Raw genomic sequence first — 15,285 nt, forward strand, 5'->3', positions numbered from 1 at the left:
GAGTTGCAGGACAGGAGCTGATCTTTGGTTTGCAGAGTGCTGGAGGCCAGGTCTTCTTGGAGCCTGAAGATTCCCCAGAGGTTGAGTCAACAAGCCTTGGCAAGTGCAACAGACACGGTACATAGGGGTGCCAGTCCAGTGGCAAGAGCATGGACCCAGAGTCTCCCAACTTTTGATGAAAGACAAGCAGGACCGAGAGGAGGCCACATACTCACTACCTGTGAAGCAGGACCTTCAGATGTTGAGGGACAGCCGACCCCACCACCCGGTCAATGTCTTGAGGTGCCTTGTGAAGAACGGGATTGACGCCTTTATCCCAAGGAAGATTCCTTGATGCTTCCTGGTGCAGACAGATTACTTGTGGCCCTGGGGGATGCACAGCCTTGGGAGCCTTCCCACCAGAAGCAGACTTGTTTGATTCCAATGAACACCAGCAGCGGTTCCATAAGCCAGAAGCAGAAGATGTTTTGCATAGAGTTCCTTGTAGAGTCATGCTTGACGAATCTGAGGAAGCACCCACGAGGGAGCCCTTAAGTAACCCTAAAATGGGGTTGGTCACTCTCTGCAGTGACCCACCTTACAGAGGGTGTCAGGGTCAGTCATCATCTGACTGGCCTAATCAGTTAGACGCTCCCAGAGGCCTCTGCACATGTTATTTCCAAGATGACAGAATCAAGTGGCCACCTGGCAGAGCTCTGTGCACCCCCCTAGGGGAGGAGCTGGACAAGGGGGTGGTCACTCCCCTGTCCTTTGTGTAGTTTCACAGCAGAGCAGGAATTCTGTGCTCCTGAAGTGGTGAAACCCGGATTATGCAAGGAGGGCACCAAATGAGCCCTTCAAAGCAGTCTGGTGGTACTCAGAGGCCACCCCACCCCTGCGCTTAGGCACCTATTACAAAGGGAGAGGTGGTCACATCTCTCCCTAGCAGGAGGTCCTTTGTTTTGTTCCTCCGGCCTGAACCCGGGTCACCAGCAGGAGGGCAGAACAGTGCCTGGGTTCAGCAGCAGTGCAGGCCCGCAGCTAGACCCTGTAAGACTGTACATGCAGAATTGTGGGATCCCACAGGGAACCGCCAGAGAACATGGGATCATGCAGCTAGCACTGGAATCGGTGTAGTTGCATGAATCCAACATGTTTGATACCAAACATGCCTAGGTTCAAAGTAGCCATTATGTAGTTGGACCACTGTTAAAGGGTGCATGCACCCTTTCACACAGGATGCAATGACAGGCCGGTAGTCACAGTTTGCATGGGCTCTCATGTGTGGCATAATACATGTTGCAGCCCCTGGGGGACCCCTGGTATACCAATGCCCTGGGTACCTAGGTAGCATTTACTAGGGACTTACATAGGTGCATCAGTATGCCGATCGTGGGTGTGAAAGGTTTCCAACAACTAAATTTAGGGACGAGAGCACAGTCAATGGGGTCCTGGTTAGCGGGATCCCATTGAACTATAGTCCAAACACACTGACATCAGGCAACAAGTGGGGGTAACGATGCCAGAAAGATGCCGCTTTCCTACATAACCCGCCCCTCCAGACAAAGGCTAATTGGACTAACCTTGCCCAGTTGACACTTCATTATCTAAGTGGCAATATCTGGAGAGTCCATCTGCATTGGCATGGTTACTCCCAGGTCTATGTTCCACTAAAAAATCTATACCCTGTAGGGAAATGGGCCTACTCAAAGGTTTGGAATTCTCACCTTTCACCTGTTTAAGCCAGAGAAGGGATTTGTGGTCTGTCTGAACAATTAAGTGAGTGCCAAACAGGTATGGCCTCAACTTTCTAAGGCCCAGACCACAGCAAAGGCCTCCCTCTCAATGGCTGAGCAACGGTTTTCTCTGGAGGTCAACCTCCTGCTGATAAAAGCTGCCAGTTGATCCTGGCCCTTTTCATTTAGTTATGATAGCAGTGCTCCTATCCCAACTTTAGAAGCATCAGTCTGGACAATGAATTGTTTGTCTGAACTTTTGAAAATAGGAGCTGAATTTAAGGAGCATCAACAGCCTCTTCACAGCTAACTGTTCACAGTACCTTCTTTGGCACCTTTTAAGAGGGGAGATCATTCAACTGGGCTACAATAGAGCCATACCCTTTGATAAATCTCCTGTAGTACCCAGTCAGGCCCATGAAAACTCTGACCGTGGTCTGGGTAGTTGGAGCAACCTGATCCATGATGGTTTGGATTTTGCTCTGAAGGGGCTGAACGTGGCCTCCACCTACCATGTGGCCAAAGTAAACCACTTATCTGGCAGCTTGCCACCTTGATAGTGAGGCCTGCCTTTATTCAGGGCCTCAAGTACACTCCTAAGGGGGACCAGCTGACCCTGCCAGGTGGAGCTAAAGACAGCAATATCATCTAGATATAATCATCAAGTTCTGGAATGTGGCAGGTGTATTTTTCAAAACAAAGGGCGTCACAGTAAAGTGATATGGCCCACCAGGAGTTGAAAATGCTATTTTAGGCTTGGCACCATCAGTTAACGTGATCTGCCAATAGCCTTCTGTCAGGTCAAATGTGCTGAGGTACCTGGCTAAAGCCAGAGTATCAATCGATTCATCTGCCCTAGGGATTGTATTGGCATCAGTCTTAGTGACTGCATTGAGGCCTCAGTAGTCTACACAAAACCTCATATCTCTCTTTCTTCCCTGGGAATGAGGTTTTGGCACAAGGACTACTGGGTTAGCCCAAGGGCCATCTTAAGTGTAAATTACCCCCAAATCCAGCATCTTTTGGACTTCTGGCCTGATGCAATCTCTTGCATGGTTAGGCTACCTGTAGATTTCACTCTTAACAAGCAGACTATCACCTGTATCCACATCATGGGCACACCAGGTGGTCTTACTATGGGTTAGGGAAAAGAGTTCAGAAAACTGACCGATAACCTGTCTGCAGTCGCCTTGTTGCTGTTCAGAGGGGCAGCCTGCACAGACTACTCCATCTACTGAACCATCAAATTGGGTTGTTAGAGAGAAGGTCAGGGAAAGGGTCACTCTCAGGCTCTTCATCAGTGGCCATAAGCAAGCTCAATTCAGCCCTGTCATAATAAGGCTTAAGGCGATTCACATTAAAGCACCCTGTGGGAGCTTCTTGTAGTGCCCAGGTCAACCAAGTAGGTGACCTTATCTTTCTGCTCTACAATTGTGCGTGTTGGGTGTGTGTGGCCAAGATGGAGTCTGGATGGGAGTGAAATCTCTTAGCTCCGCCATCGGACTGATGCTAGCGACAAAGACCGGGCATCTCCTACCCTGCACACTGGTGAAAGGGCGCAAGGACGCTTGAAGTGCCCTGGGCCCCAGTTTCATTGCTTTCGGCAAAGCGCTCTGTGGCACGCCTGACCCCAAAATGGCGGACGCCTGGGGGAGGTGGCCAAGATGGTGTCTGGATGGGAGTGAAATCTCTGAGGTCCGCCATCGGACTGATGTTAGCGGCGAAGACCGGGCCTCTCCTATCCTGCACACCGGTGAAAGGGCGCAAGGGCGCTTGAAGAAGTGCCACGGGCACCCGTTTCATTGCTTTCGGCAAAGCACTGTGCGGCACGCCTGGCCCCAAAATGGCGGACGTCTGGGGGTAAGCGCTAATGGAGGCCTGCATCCCTCAATGACGATGGTGCGTTCTCCCCCATGCCTGATATCACAAACGTGCACTAGATGCAACCCTGCTTCCCAGATGCCCGGACCCAATATAAGGGGCAGGACTGGTCCCTAGAGACCAGACCTTTGGGAGCCACCTGACGCAAGTAACTTGTGACAGTGGGTGCCAGGCGGTGGCACCAGGGCCTACTTTGAAGACTGTAGAGGGGCACAGCACAGCCACGTGGGTTGACATAGCAGGGTCGTGACTGATGACAACTACCCTCGGAGGGCACCGGGAACAGTCCTGGCCATAGAGCGTGGCAGCACCTGAAAGGACTGTGGTACCAGCTGAACTCAATGGGGTCACACATCTCCAGCTAGAGGGGATGTCACTGCAGCCCACGTATGTGGAGGATGGCTGAGCCTAGGGAATGAGGCAGATAACACCGGATGGTGAGTCTTGCACGCATGTGAATTTAAAAAGACCAACGTAGCAGTGCCCACTGCGCTGGGCAAGCCAATCCTCTTGGAGTGCCTGGCCAGGAGGCTAAATAAGGGCTTAAGAGGTAGCTGGGGTATTGGGAAGGCACAGGGACACTGGTGGTGGACCATCGTTCGGTGACTGACGAATTGACCCCACTGTGGGAGGGAACATGGTGGGTCCCCGCTCCCATAAGAAAGCTGCTACGATTAGAGACTTACTTACGAAGATGCTGGGGAAAAAAGCAAATCAACACAAGGAGATCACTCAACCGGTGCACCCAAATGCAACGGGTGATGCCACCAGAACACTAGACGAAGCTGAAGCACTTACACACACCTTCTTGGAGACCCACTTTGGAGCTTTAAGCTCCAATATCGCAACACTTAAACAGGACCTTACAAAGGATATCAAGGGCCTCACGAAGGACATGAGTGAACTGGGAGACCAAGTAGATGGTCTTGAACGAATTAGTGAAACACAGGGATAAGAATTGGACGCTCACTGCTGCAGGATATGGTATTTGGACGACAAAGTAGGTGGAAGCTCTTGAAAACCAGTCTAAGAGGACCAACATTAGAATTAAGTGAGTCCTCTTGCAAGCAGCCGGAGAGAATCTGGAAGATTATGCTCGCAGACGGTTCTATCATGTTGTGCCTGAACTCACACCTCAAGAGATCATTATGGACAGAATTCATAGGGCTGGGAGACTTGCTACATCTCCTGGGAAACCACAATACATTTTAACTTGCCTTCACAACTGTAGGCAAAAGGAAATCATTATGGCAGCAGCATGTGACTGCAACCACATCGATTTTGAGGGTAACAAGACCTTGTTGTACCAGGAGCTCTCGCCCATAATGCTACAGCGACGCTGCAAGCTACGACCAGCTACAGAATTTTTACAAAAGAGAGAGGTGCGCTACCTCTGGGGTCACCCTTTCCGTCTCACATTCATATGGGAAGCTGAGACACAGGCAGTGCTACCCACCACCAAGAATCAGAATGATGAGAAGCTCCACCCCTCACAATCAAGCCCCTCGTGCTCATCAGCACTCTTCAGATGCCCAGCGAGAAAGAAGAAGGGCAAGATGGCTGGACCGAATGCAATGGAGAGTCGTAGTGAAAGGACAGCCCTTCTCCAACAGCTAAATTCTCAGGATCAAGCCTCTGACATGGATAATGACTGAGAGATAACTGCTTTGCACTGAACGTGCAACAGACTCCAACATTGGCACACCCTACTGCCTACCAAGCACCGCACAAAGTTATACTAGAAAGACCCATCTCCAGTTTTCGAGGAAGGCATGTGCCGATGGCGGGGCCTTCTACCACATGGAGGAGAACCGCACTTTCACCAGGATTCCTCGAAATGGACCCCACCTTGTTGTTTCGAAGCGGTGCTGGGAAAGGCTGCATTGGTTTTCCTTTCTTTTTCTGTGCTTGACACTCTATATTATCTTTTATGGTTTCTATTCTTACCTATTATGTAATACTAGACCTAGTTGGTGTGTTATAGCTCAACATGGGAAGCTAGTTTGTTACTCCCAAGCAGCCTGGGGCACACCTCACAGATATGCCTTTACCCAGCAATTTCATAGTGCTACGCATTATTAGTTTTAATATCCAGGGGCTCAACGCGCCCGCAAAAAACATTTAGCATTTCTATCTTCGATCCGGGACTCTGGGTGTGATATATTTCTGGTACAGGAAACACACCTATTGCAAGCAGATTGAAAGCGTTTAAGATCCAAGTGGTTTGATAGACAATATTTCTCATCTGGTATGGGGAAAAAGGCTGGAGTAGCTATTATTTTGGCTCCTCACTTTCCGGGCAAGGTGGTCCAGGCACAGGGCAATATTCATGGTAGGTTATTGTCAGTCCGCATCGCATTACATCTGCACACTTTTACTCTGGCCACACTTTAGGCACCATATGAACACCAAAAGGCTTTTGCATTACAGGCCTTAGAAAGAGTGATGGCCATTGCAGATAAGGATATACTAATTGGAGGGGACTTTAACTTAGTACCTGATACAAGTCTGGATCGGTCAGCGCAGTGGGTGGGACAGACGGGGGCATTCAAACAGAAGAGTTTGGAGAAATTAGTGGATTATGGGCTAACAGATGTTTGGTGGCATTACCACCCCACAGAGACGGATTTCACTTTCTATTCGGCAGGCTACCAGACATTTGCACAAATTGATCTCCATCTACCTACACTGCATTTTCTGTAGTCTGTCACTCAGATAAATATAAGTTCAGTGGCACTCTCGGACCATACCCTTCGCCATATTACTATATCCTGTCCTGGCCCCAACCTCTCAGCATCGCACTTGGCGACTCAACTATCGACTTCTCACAAGTGAAACACATAACAGAACTGTCTGGCACCATCACCAAATATTTGGAACCCAGTGACTGTCCTGACACGCCTTATTTGGACGTGTTGAAATCAGTCCATCGTGGCCAATTGATTGCACAGAGATCGGAGAGATAAAGGACTGCACTTGCGAGACAGGTAAAAGGGCTAGAGGTAGAACACAAACAGTCGGGATCTCATAAAATACGCCGATAATTAAACATAGCGCGTAAACAATTATGGCCACTTGATATGGATAGCGCAACGTATGCTTTGGTCCGCAGTAAACAAAAAGTATTATGTGGGAAATAAAGATGGGCGCCTCCTGGTGCACCGCCTATGGGCCCAGGCAGCACAACAGCAGGTAGAGGCACTGGAGGGACTGCCAAGAGAATGCATTGATCATGATGAACAAATAGTCCAAGCTTTTGAGCAATTCTATGCCCGGCTTTATGCTGCTGACTTCTTAATAGAAGGGGACTTATATCCTACTTAGTTCACGTGCCACTAGAGGGTCTGCCACCACAGATGCTCTTTGGTTGGATCAGGACATAAGGTTGGATGAGGTACTTTTAGCGATCTCTCGCTTACAACCCAGCAAGACTCCCGGGTGGTATGGCTACCCCCTCAGAATTTTATAAATTATTTGCTAGCCAGTTGGCCTCACATGTCTATATAATTCCTTTAGTGGCACAGGCTCCCTTAAAGACTCCATAAAGCTCACCATGATCACAGTCTTACTTAAGCCGGGTAAGGATCCGTTGCAGTGCTCCTCATATAGACCAATTTAGTTAATCAATGTGGATGCCAAGATATTCACCTCTATCCAGACCAATCGACAGGCCCCTTATGTGCAAGTCATTGTAGACCTGGATCAGGCCGGATTAATTCCTGAACATAATTGCAATGACAACACAAAACGCTTATACCATCTGTCATATAAGACTCAGCGATCTCGAATACCGGCACTGATGTGATCCAAAGTCGCCAAAAAGGCATTCGACCGGGTGCATTTGCCCTATTCGTTTGCAGTTTTGTGGAAGGTAGGCCTAGGAGGGCGGTTCATTGTTTGGATGTATTGCAGTTACAATGGGCCTAAAGCAGTAGTTAGGGTTGATGGACTAACATCCTTCCCTTTTCAGGTGACTATGGGCACTCACCAAGGATGCCTATTGTCCTCACTACTATTTGCATTAGATATGGAGCCCATGGCAGAGCGAATTAGACATAATCCCCTAATAACGGGCATCCCCATGGGGGGACGAGAACATAAATTAGCGCTACACGCAAATAACGTCATGGTGATCCTGACACCCCCCTCTGGTCCTTGCCTCCGGTGATGGAAGAATTAGATACCTTCAGGAGGGCCTCCAGGTTTAAGGTAAATCTACAAAAGTCCCAGATCCTAAACCTGACATTTCCAGCGACAAATCAGGTTATCCTGCAACAACACTTTCCGTTCGTCTGGGCCACGGGTGAGTGGGGTATTTGAGGCTCTGCATACACCCCACTCCAGTACAGACTGCAGTCTCTAACTATGCTGTCAAGAACGCATGCTGATGTACACACTTGGAAGGTTCACGCACTCTTCTAGCTAGGCCACATTGCTGCGGTGAAGATGACTCAACTGCCCAAAATTTTATATGTTATGCTGACATTATCCCTGGCACCGCCTCCCCAAGTTTTGATTAAATTACAACGCTACATACAAGAATATATTTGGAAAGGGAAAAAGGCACGTATGGCCAAGACGCAGACCTACCTGCCTCTGGAAATGGGGGTTAGGGGATCCCACATCTTACTCACTATTATCAGGCAGCCCAACTGCAATACTTAGTGGAATGGAGCAGACCTCTCACATAAAAACAATGGTGCGTCATAGATCAAACTATAGCGGGTATACACATATGGAAGATACCATTGCTCCCTAAACCCCATAGGCTACCCGGAGTTTATATCTCCCCTATTTAAGGAGCCACAATGGGGGTTTGAGACAAAATACAGATGAGTAAAAAGCTCTCCACTCGCATCACCCCCCTCACCCCTATTATGAGTAATTTAGAAGTGGTAGTAGTAGTCTTGGTGCCTTTCTTAGGACAGGTGATGTCACCTGTCCTATGGCCTCTTTCTTTACACAAAATGCACCAGTGTTTCTTTTTGGAGGAGGAAGAGGATTTAGACCCACCTCAAGAATAATTTTGTGGGCCTGATGAAGACTTTTTTCTTATCATTAGATTTTTCCCCATCTTTCTCCTGGGACTTAGGAGAAGAACCCTTCTTCTTCTTCTGGTCACCCCCACTGAGAGTTATCCTACTCACCCTGGTGCAAACCCATTTGTCTGCCTTCTTTCCCAATTCTTGGGGAGAGATTAGATCTGAGTCTACCACGTACTGATGCAGTTTCCCAGACACACAGTTATTAAAGATGTGCTCTCTCATTATAAGATTGTACAGCCCTTCATAGTCATGCACATTACTACGACTTCCAGAGCCTGCACATTCAATAAAATCTAGTCTTGGGAGGACTCCTTCTGAGTTTCTCTGAACGTAATCCTATATCCTCATTTGTGAGCCCAAACCCATCAATCAAAGCCTCTTTCAAGACCTGGTAGTTATCTGCCTCTTCCTCCCTCACAGTCAGAATTTTGTCTCTGCCTCTGAGGGTCCCTCTGTACCTTACAGGCCCTCTCGAGAGTAGTGATCCACCTATGGATGTCATCCTCAGCCTTGTAAGGAGGGACTATCTTGCTGAGATTCGTGGAATCAAAGGAGTCTTCCCTGACCCTGGACTCTTATGCTGCCACTATGGGGTTCTAACCCCAAATTCTTTCTTTCCCTCTCCGTCTCTAGGGCCTCTCTCTCTAGAGCCAGCTGATGTTGTTTCAGCTTGAGCTTGCCCTGCTCAAGTCTCAGCAAACCAAACGCCCTATATAGGGGTCCCTCATCTGAGCTAGTGTGGATGGAGCCTACAGCAGAAGCTGAGGCAAGGGAAACTGAGGCTGAGGCAGATACACTCCTCCTGGGGACTCTTAACTAACTCTGGGGGAGTAAATGTGGGCCTACTGCTACAATCTTCTTTTGTGGTACTAACACAACTCCCTGCAGTGTCAAGGTTTTCCCCAGCATTCTCATTGTCCTGCCAAGTGTGGTCAGAGGAATTACCTGGTAACTCATTTTCCAACAATGGGGGTTCACCCTCATCATCTAATTCCCACTCCCTATCAGGATTCTGTATATAATCCTGAATAAGGAGTTTCAAGAGAATAGTTTTGTTAGGGTTACTTCCTGTTTTAAGTTTCCTAGCTTCACACAGGGCCCTCAGTTCTTTGGACCCAAGACCATCAAGCCTAGACTCCTGAGTCTGGTCAGCTCCCTCAACTGAGGACATTGTGTTACAGTAGTGTATGTGATGCACCTACCTACTCCAAGTATTCTAGTGTAGTATGTAACCAAATAGTAGTGTTCTTTCTTATGGAAAGTCACTGTTGTCTAAGTAGTAAAGCAGTGCAAGTGTCTTATCCCACCGCTGCACCACCAATTTAGGATGCCTGCTTAGTTTATGGTGTACACCTATGATGTGACACCCTATACTGAGTCCAGGCAACCCTTAGTGATAATGAGTGGGTGTCCAGCTAGCAGAACCTCTCTAGGGGTCGCTGAAGCAAGCAGCTAAAGCTTATCCAGGAGGAATGTAAAGCACTTGCAATACCACAGTAGTGAGACAGTAACTCACTCGCAAGAGAGAACCACACAAGTGTTGCAAAAATAAAGGATACTTTATTACAGCATTACTTCTAAACTGCCATTAGTATATCTTCCTTTGGAGATAATACACACAATATACACATAAAAAAACATCAGAATTAGCATATAAATAAACAGTTTCCTAGGGGAGGGCCAAACCATATACTAAGAAAGTGGAATGTGAAATAGTGACTCCAGCCAAGGTAAGTGTGGTGGTTAGCTAGGGGATGGGGCAGTTAAGAACACCAGAGTTAAGTGAAATAAGTGACCCCTGCAACCAGGAGTAAGTACCCACCCAGTTGTCCGTAGACTAACACAGAGAGTAGTGGTTGGAGTTTGTGGAATTCAGGACCCTTCCCAGCAGACACTGAGGAAACCAGCAGGTAAAAGGATGGATGGTGAGAGCCCCTACCCCAGTATACCCAGAAGACTGGAGTACCTACAGATGGCACTTGGATGCAGTGGGAAGAAGGGACTCTCTCTGAAGACTGGATGCCTCTGATTGTCCAGCTGCTGTCACGACCAGTGGACCAGGCCAGTGGAACCCAGAGATGGATTCTGGATGTGGAGGACCTGCAAAGGAAGGGGACATAGTCCAGCATGCTTGGAGGTGCTAGGTGGTGAGGGTGGCAATGCCCATCCTCCTGCAGATGAAGTACCTCCAAATCAGTGGAAGAGGAATTCCAGCTGCGGGTTCCAGGAGCTGATGAAGAACCCAGTAGAAACCTACAAACTGTCCTTCGACAGCTGGCCCTCAGCACACAGGAAGTCTAACAGAAGTTGATGGAGCCCCCGAAAGTGATCCACAGGCACTGGACACAGGGAGTCACAAGAAGGCTTTACCAGCCAAGCAAAACAGAAGTCACAGGAGTTGCAAGACAGGAGCTGATCTTTGGTTTGCAGAGTGCTGAGGCTGGGGTTTCCTGGAGGCTGAAGATCCCCCAGAGGAAGAGTCAACAAGCCTTGGCAAGTGCAACACTCGCTATGCACAGGGGTGCCAGTCGAGTGGCAGAAGTAGGGGCCCACAGTCTCCCAACTTGGATAGGAGACAAACAGGACCCAGAAGAGGCCACAGACTCACCATCTGTGAAACACGATCTTCAGATATCCAGGGACAGCAGACCCCACAAGCCAGTCGATCTTGTCTTGAGGTGCCTGTGGATGCAGCGGAGGGACTCCTTCACCCCAAGTGAGATTCCTTTGTACTTCCTGGTGCAAAAAGAGTCCTTGTGACCCTGGGGGATGCACAGCCTTGGATGTTGCAGAATTATCCATGATCCAGAGAAACAGTGTTGCAATGGGAGCCTTCCCACCAGAAGCAGACTTGTTAGGCTCCAACAAAGACCAACAGCGGTTCTAGAGGTCAGGAGCAGAAGATGTCTCGCAGAGAGTTCCTTTCAGAGTCTTCCTTGATGAATCTGAGGACCCACCCACGAGGGAGCCCTTTAGTAACCCTAAAAGGAGGTGGTCACTAACTGCAGTGATCCACCCATGAGAGGTGGTCTGGGACGTCATCTGCCTGGCCTAACCAGTCAGATGCTCCCAAGAACCTTTGCAAATCTTATTTCCAAGATGGCAGAATCAAGTGGCCAACTGGCAGAGTGCTGTGCACCTCCCTAGGGAAGGGACTGGACGGGGGTTGTCACTCCCCTGCCCTTAATGTAGTTTCACTGCCAGAGCAGGAACCAGGGCTCCCTGAACTGGTGCAAACCAGGTTATACAAGGAGGGCACCAAATGTGCCCTACAAAGCAGTATGGGGTCGCTCACAGGCCACCCCCAGCCCTCAGAAACCTAATACACAGGAAAAGGTGGTCATACCTCTACCTTGTAGGAAATCCTTTGTTTTGCTCCTCTGGCCTGAGTTTGGCTCACCAGCAGGAGGGCAGAACAGTTTCTTGGGTCAGCAGCAGCACAAGTCTGCAGAGTCAGGACTGCGGACACCCCCAGAGTACATGGTATCATGCAAATAGCACTAAAATCAATGTAGTTGCATGATTTCAACATATTGGACTACTTGTGTTGACCAGTGTTCAGTAAATACCTTAAGGTGGCTTCCCCACACATGCAGAGTCCCGGAATTGGTCTGCAGTCTGGAGGGTTATCCTACTCATGCAGTGGTACCCTCACACTTAGAGACATGCACCCTTCCCTTGGGATGAAGGGCCTACCAGAGGGGTGACTTATAATGTTTAAGTGCAGGGGTTAGTTTTGGCAGTGAACAAGTACATACACCCTTTCACACAGGCTGAAATGGCAGGCCTGTAGTTACAGTTTGCATGGGCTCCCATGTGTGGCATAATACATGCTATAGCCCATGGGGGACCCCCTGGAGTACCAATGCCCTTGGTACCTTAGATACCATACACTAGGGATTTACATGGGTGCACCAGTATGCCCATTGTGGGTGTGAAAGGTTACCAACAACTACATTTAGGGGAGAGAGCACAGTCACTGGGGTCCTGATTAGCAGGACTCCAGTGAACTACAGTCCAAACACACTGACATCAGGCAAAAAGTGGGGGTAACTGTGCCAGAAATATGACACTTTCCTACATGCACTCTGTCCAAGTAAGGACCACAACTTAGTCAGGGTAAGTCAGTTACACTCCTTAAATTAACCTGTGCTCACCCTCTGGTGGCCTGAGACAGAGCAGTTAGGCATAACATGAAGAGGAAATGTGTAAAGTGCATGTGCAACAGACACACACACACACACTGTAACACAATGAAAACAGTACAAAAATACTCCGCCTTAGTTTAGAAAAATAGAGGATATTTATCTGAGTACACCAAGACCAAATTCAAAATAATTCAATAAGAAGTTGAGATATTAATTTTTAAAGATTAAATCAGAAATAATGTTTAGAAGTTACTAGCGGTCAAAGGTTCACTTGAGGTATCAAGGGACTGGTGCAAATCCAAAGCTCAGGTCGACTGCAATGGAGAGTAGGCCGGCTATAGGACCTAGATCGGTCCCGCTGAAGAAATACCTCGTATGTAGCTTTTGCCGATGTTGAGAGTACGCTGATTGTCATCGAGCAGCCGCTTCATTAGCACTGAAGGGAGGGATGAACCAGCTCCGGTCTGCACAGAGTCCCCGATGTGTCAACGTCTAGATGGATAAAGCTGCAGAAACACACTTTTGAGGCCCAGAACTGGAAGGGGTCACTTCAGGCAAGGGTAGGACCAACAGATGGTCGAGTCCAGCAGCACCAGGAAAGTTGTAGTCAGTCTTTGATGTCCCTGAGACTGCATAAGAACAGGGGGCAACCCAGCAAGTTCCTGGAGTTACTTTGGCTCTATCAGGGTGGGTCCAGTCCTTGTCCTCAGCAGGGCAAAGATCAGCAGGCAGCAGGGGAGCTCAGAAAAGCAGGGAACAGATTCATTGGAACAGTCAGTCCATGTAAGTGGCAATCCTTACAGCACAGCAGTCTTCACTCCAACAGTGTTCATCCCAAGTCCAGATGTATACTGATTTGGTTGGGTCAGAGACCCAGTACTTACACTCTAATGTGCCTTTGAAGTGGGGTGACTTTAAATCAGCTCCTTGAAATGCACAGAGAACCTTTCTTCCTAGTCCTGGATCCAGACTACCGGTAAGGGGTAATCAGCCCTTTGTGTGGGGACAGGCACTTCCCTATTAAAGTACATGTGCTAGCTGCCCTTCCACCCTTCCTGCCCAGGAGGGCCCATCAGAATGCAGATTAATGAAGATGAGTCCTTTGTCACACCCACCCTTTCTGTGTTTGTGGCTGTCTAACCGGAATGCACAAAGTGTAGCTGTCACCTAGTCCAGATAGGTATTAGAGACACGCTGCAAGGCACACAGAGCAGTAAAAGTGGCATCTCTAAAATCGTAATTTTAAATCTTACTTTACCAGTAAAGAAAGTTTATCATTACCATTCCAATGATATGAAACATGATGTAGTTACCCTTGTCTGATCAGGAATTACGGCTCAAAAGTATATTACAGAAATACCACTGCTGGCCTATCAGAGGAGACGGTCTCATAGTAATAAAAAATTACTTTGGGAGGTTTTCAGTACCAGAACATGTAAAACTTAAATGTATGTGTCCTGCCTCTTACTTACATAGCACCCTGACACATGGGGCACCTACGGCCTACCTTAGGTGTGACCTGTATTTAATAAAAGATTTAAGGCTTGGGAAGAGGTTTTGAATGCCTAATCGAAGTGGCAGTGAAACTACACACAAAGGCTCTGCAATGGCAGGCCTGAGACTGTTTTCAAAGGCTATTTTTGTGGATGGAAATCAGTGGTGCAGGCCCAATAGTATCATTTAATTTACAGGACCTGGTTAAATGGTATACCACTTTAGAAGGGATTTACAAGGTAATTAAGCATACCAATTGGGATGGCACCAATGTTAGCATGTTTAGGAGATAGAGAAGCACATGCACTTTAGCACTGGTCGTTAGTGGTAAAGTGCTTTGAGTCCTAAGGCCAACAAAAACAGCTAAAAGAAGAAGTAAAAGGCAAAAAGCCTGGGAGAAGACCACCCTAAGGCTATCAGGTTTAACACGCTCCATTTGACATTACCATTGAATCATTTTGAATAGGTTCTCTGAGTGGTTTTGACTTTTTTGGACTTGGTATATATTAAATGTAGAAAAGCTGCCAACCCGATCACTACTTTCATTGGAAAGGATGTCAGTATGTTTAATTTTGAGGAGACAATTGTAAACAGGTTTGGGATGGGAGGCACCAAAGTTGTTAAGTATCAGGCAGTTTTTTCTATATGAGATTGAAATCCATTGGGTGACTTTTTATATTCTTAGTTGTCTAAGGAAGGGGTCCTTTATTGTGAGTGGTAGGGTTCAATATTACAGTCACTAAGTGGACATGAATTAATTTGACACAGAGATGTGTTGGACTTCCAAATTAACCGGAGTAAGGTTTGGGAGCACCTAAAAGCCCATCCCAAGCATGAGTGTGATCTATAGATATGAGTCAAACAGTTGTTGAGTCAAGAATAAGTCTACTTGTCAGCCAAATGTCAGAAACTCCATTCTCAATGCCAGATTTAAGGCTTTCTTAACTTTTGTCCCTTAATCCAGAGCTGAGTTGAATGTATCACGAGGACCTCCTGTGATAT

At 47.8% G+C, this 15,285-nt stretch overlaps 1 protein-coding gene across 1 annotated transcript in view; it reads left to right on the forward strand.

The window, feature by feature from the left end:
- Window positions 1-15,285, forward strand: part of LOC138282376 (cytochrome P450 2J5-like) — a 377,554-nt gene that overhangs the window by 316,326 nt on the left and 45,943 nt on the right. The window lies entirely within an intron of this gene.

This window comes from Pleurodeles waltl, chromosome 2_2, assembly GCF_031143425.1.
Source record: "Pleurodeles waltl isolate 20211129_DDA chromosome 2_2, aPleWal1.hap1.20221129, whole genome shotgun sequence".
Taxonomy (NCBI): domain Eukaryota; kingdom Metazoa; phylum Chordata; class Amphibia; order Caudata; family Salamandridae; genus Pleurodeles; species Pleurodeles waltl.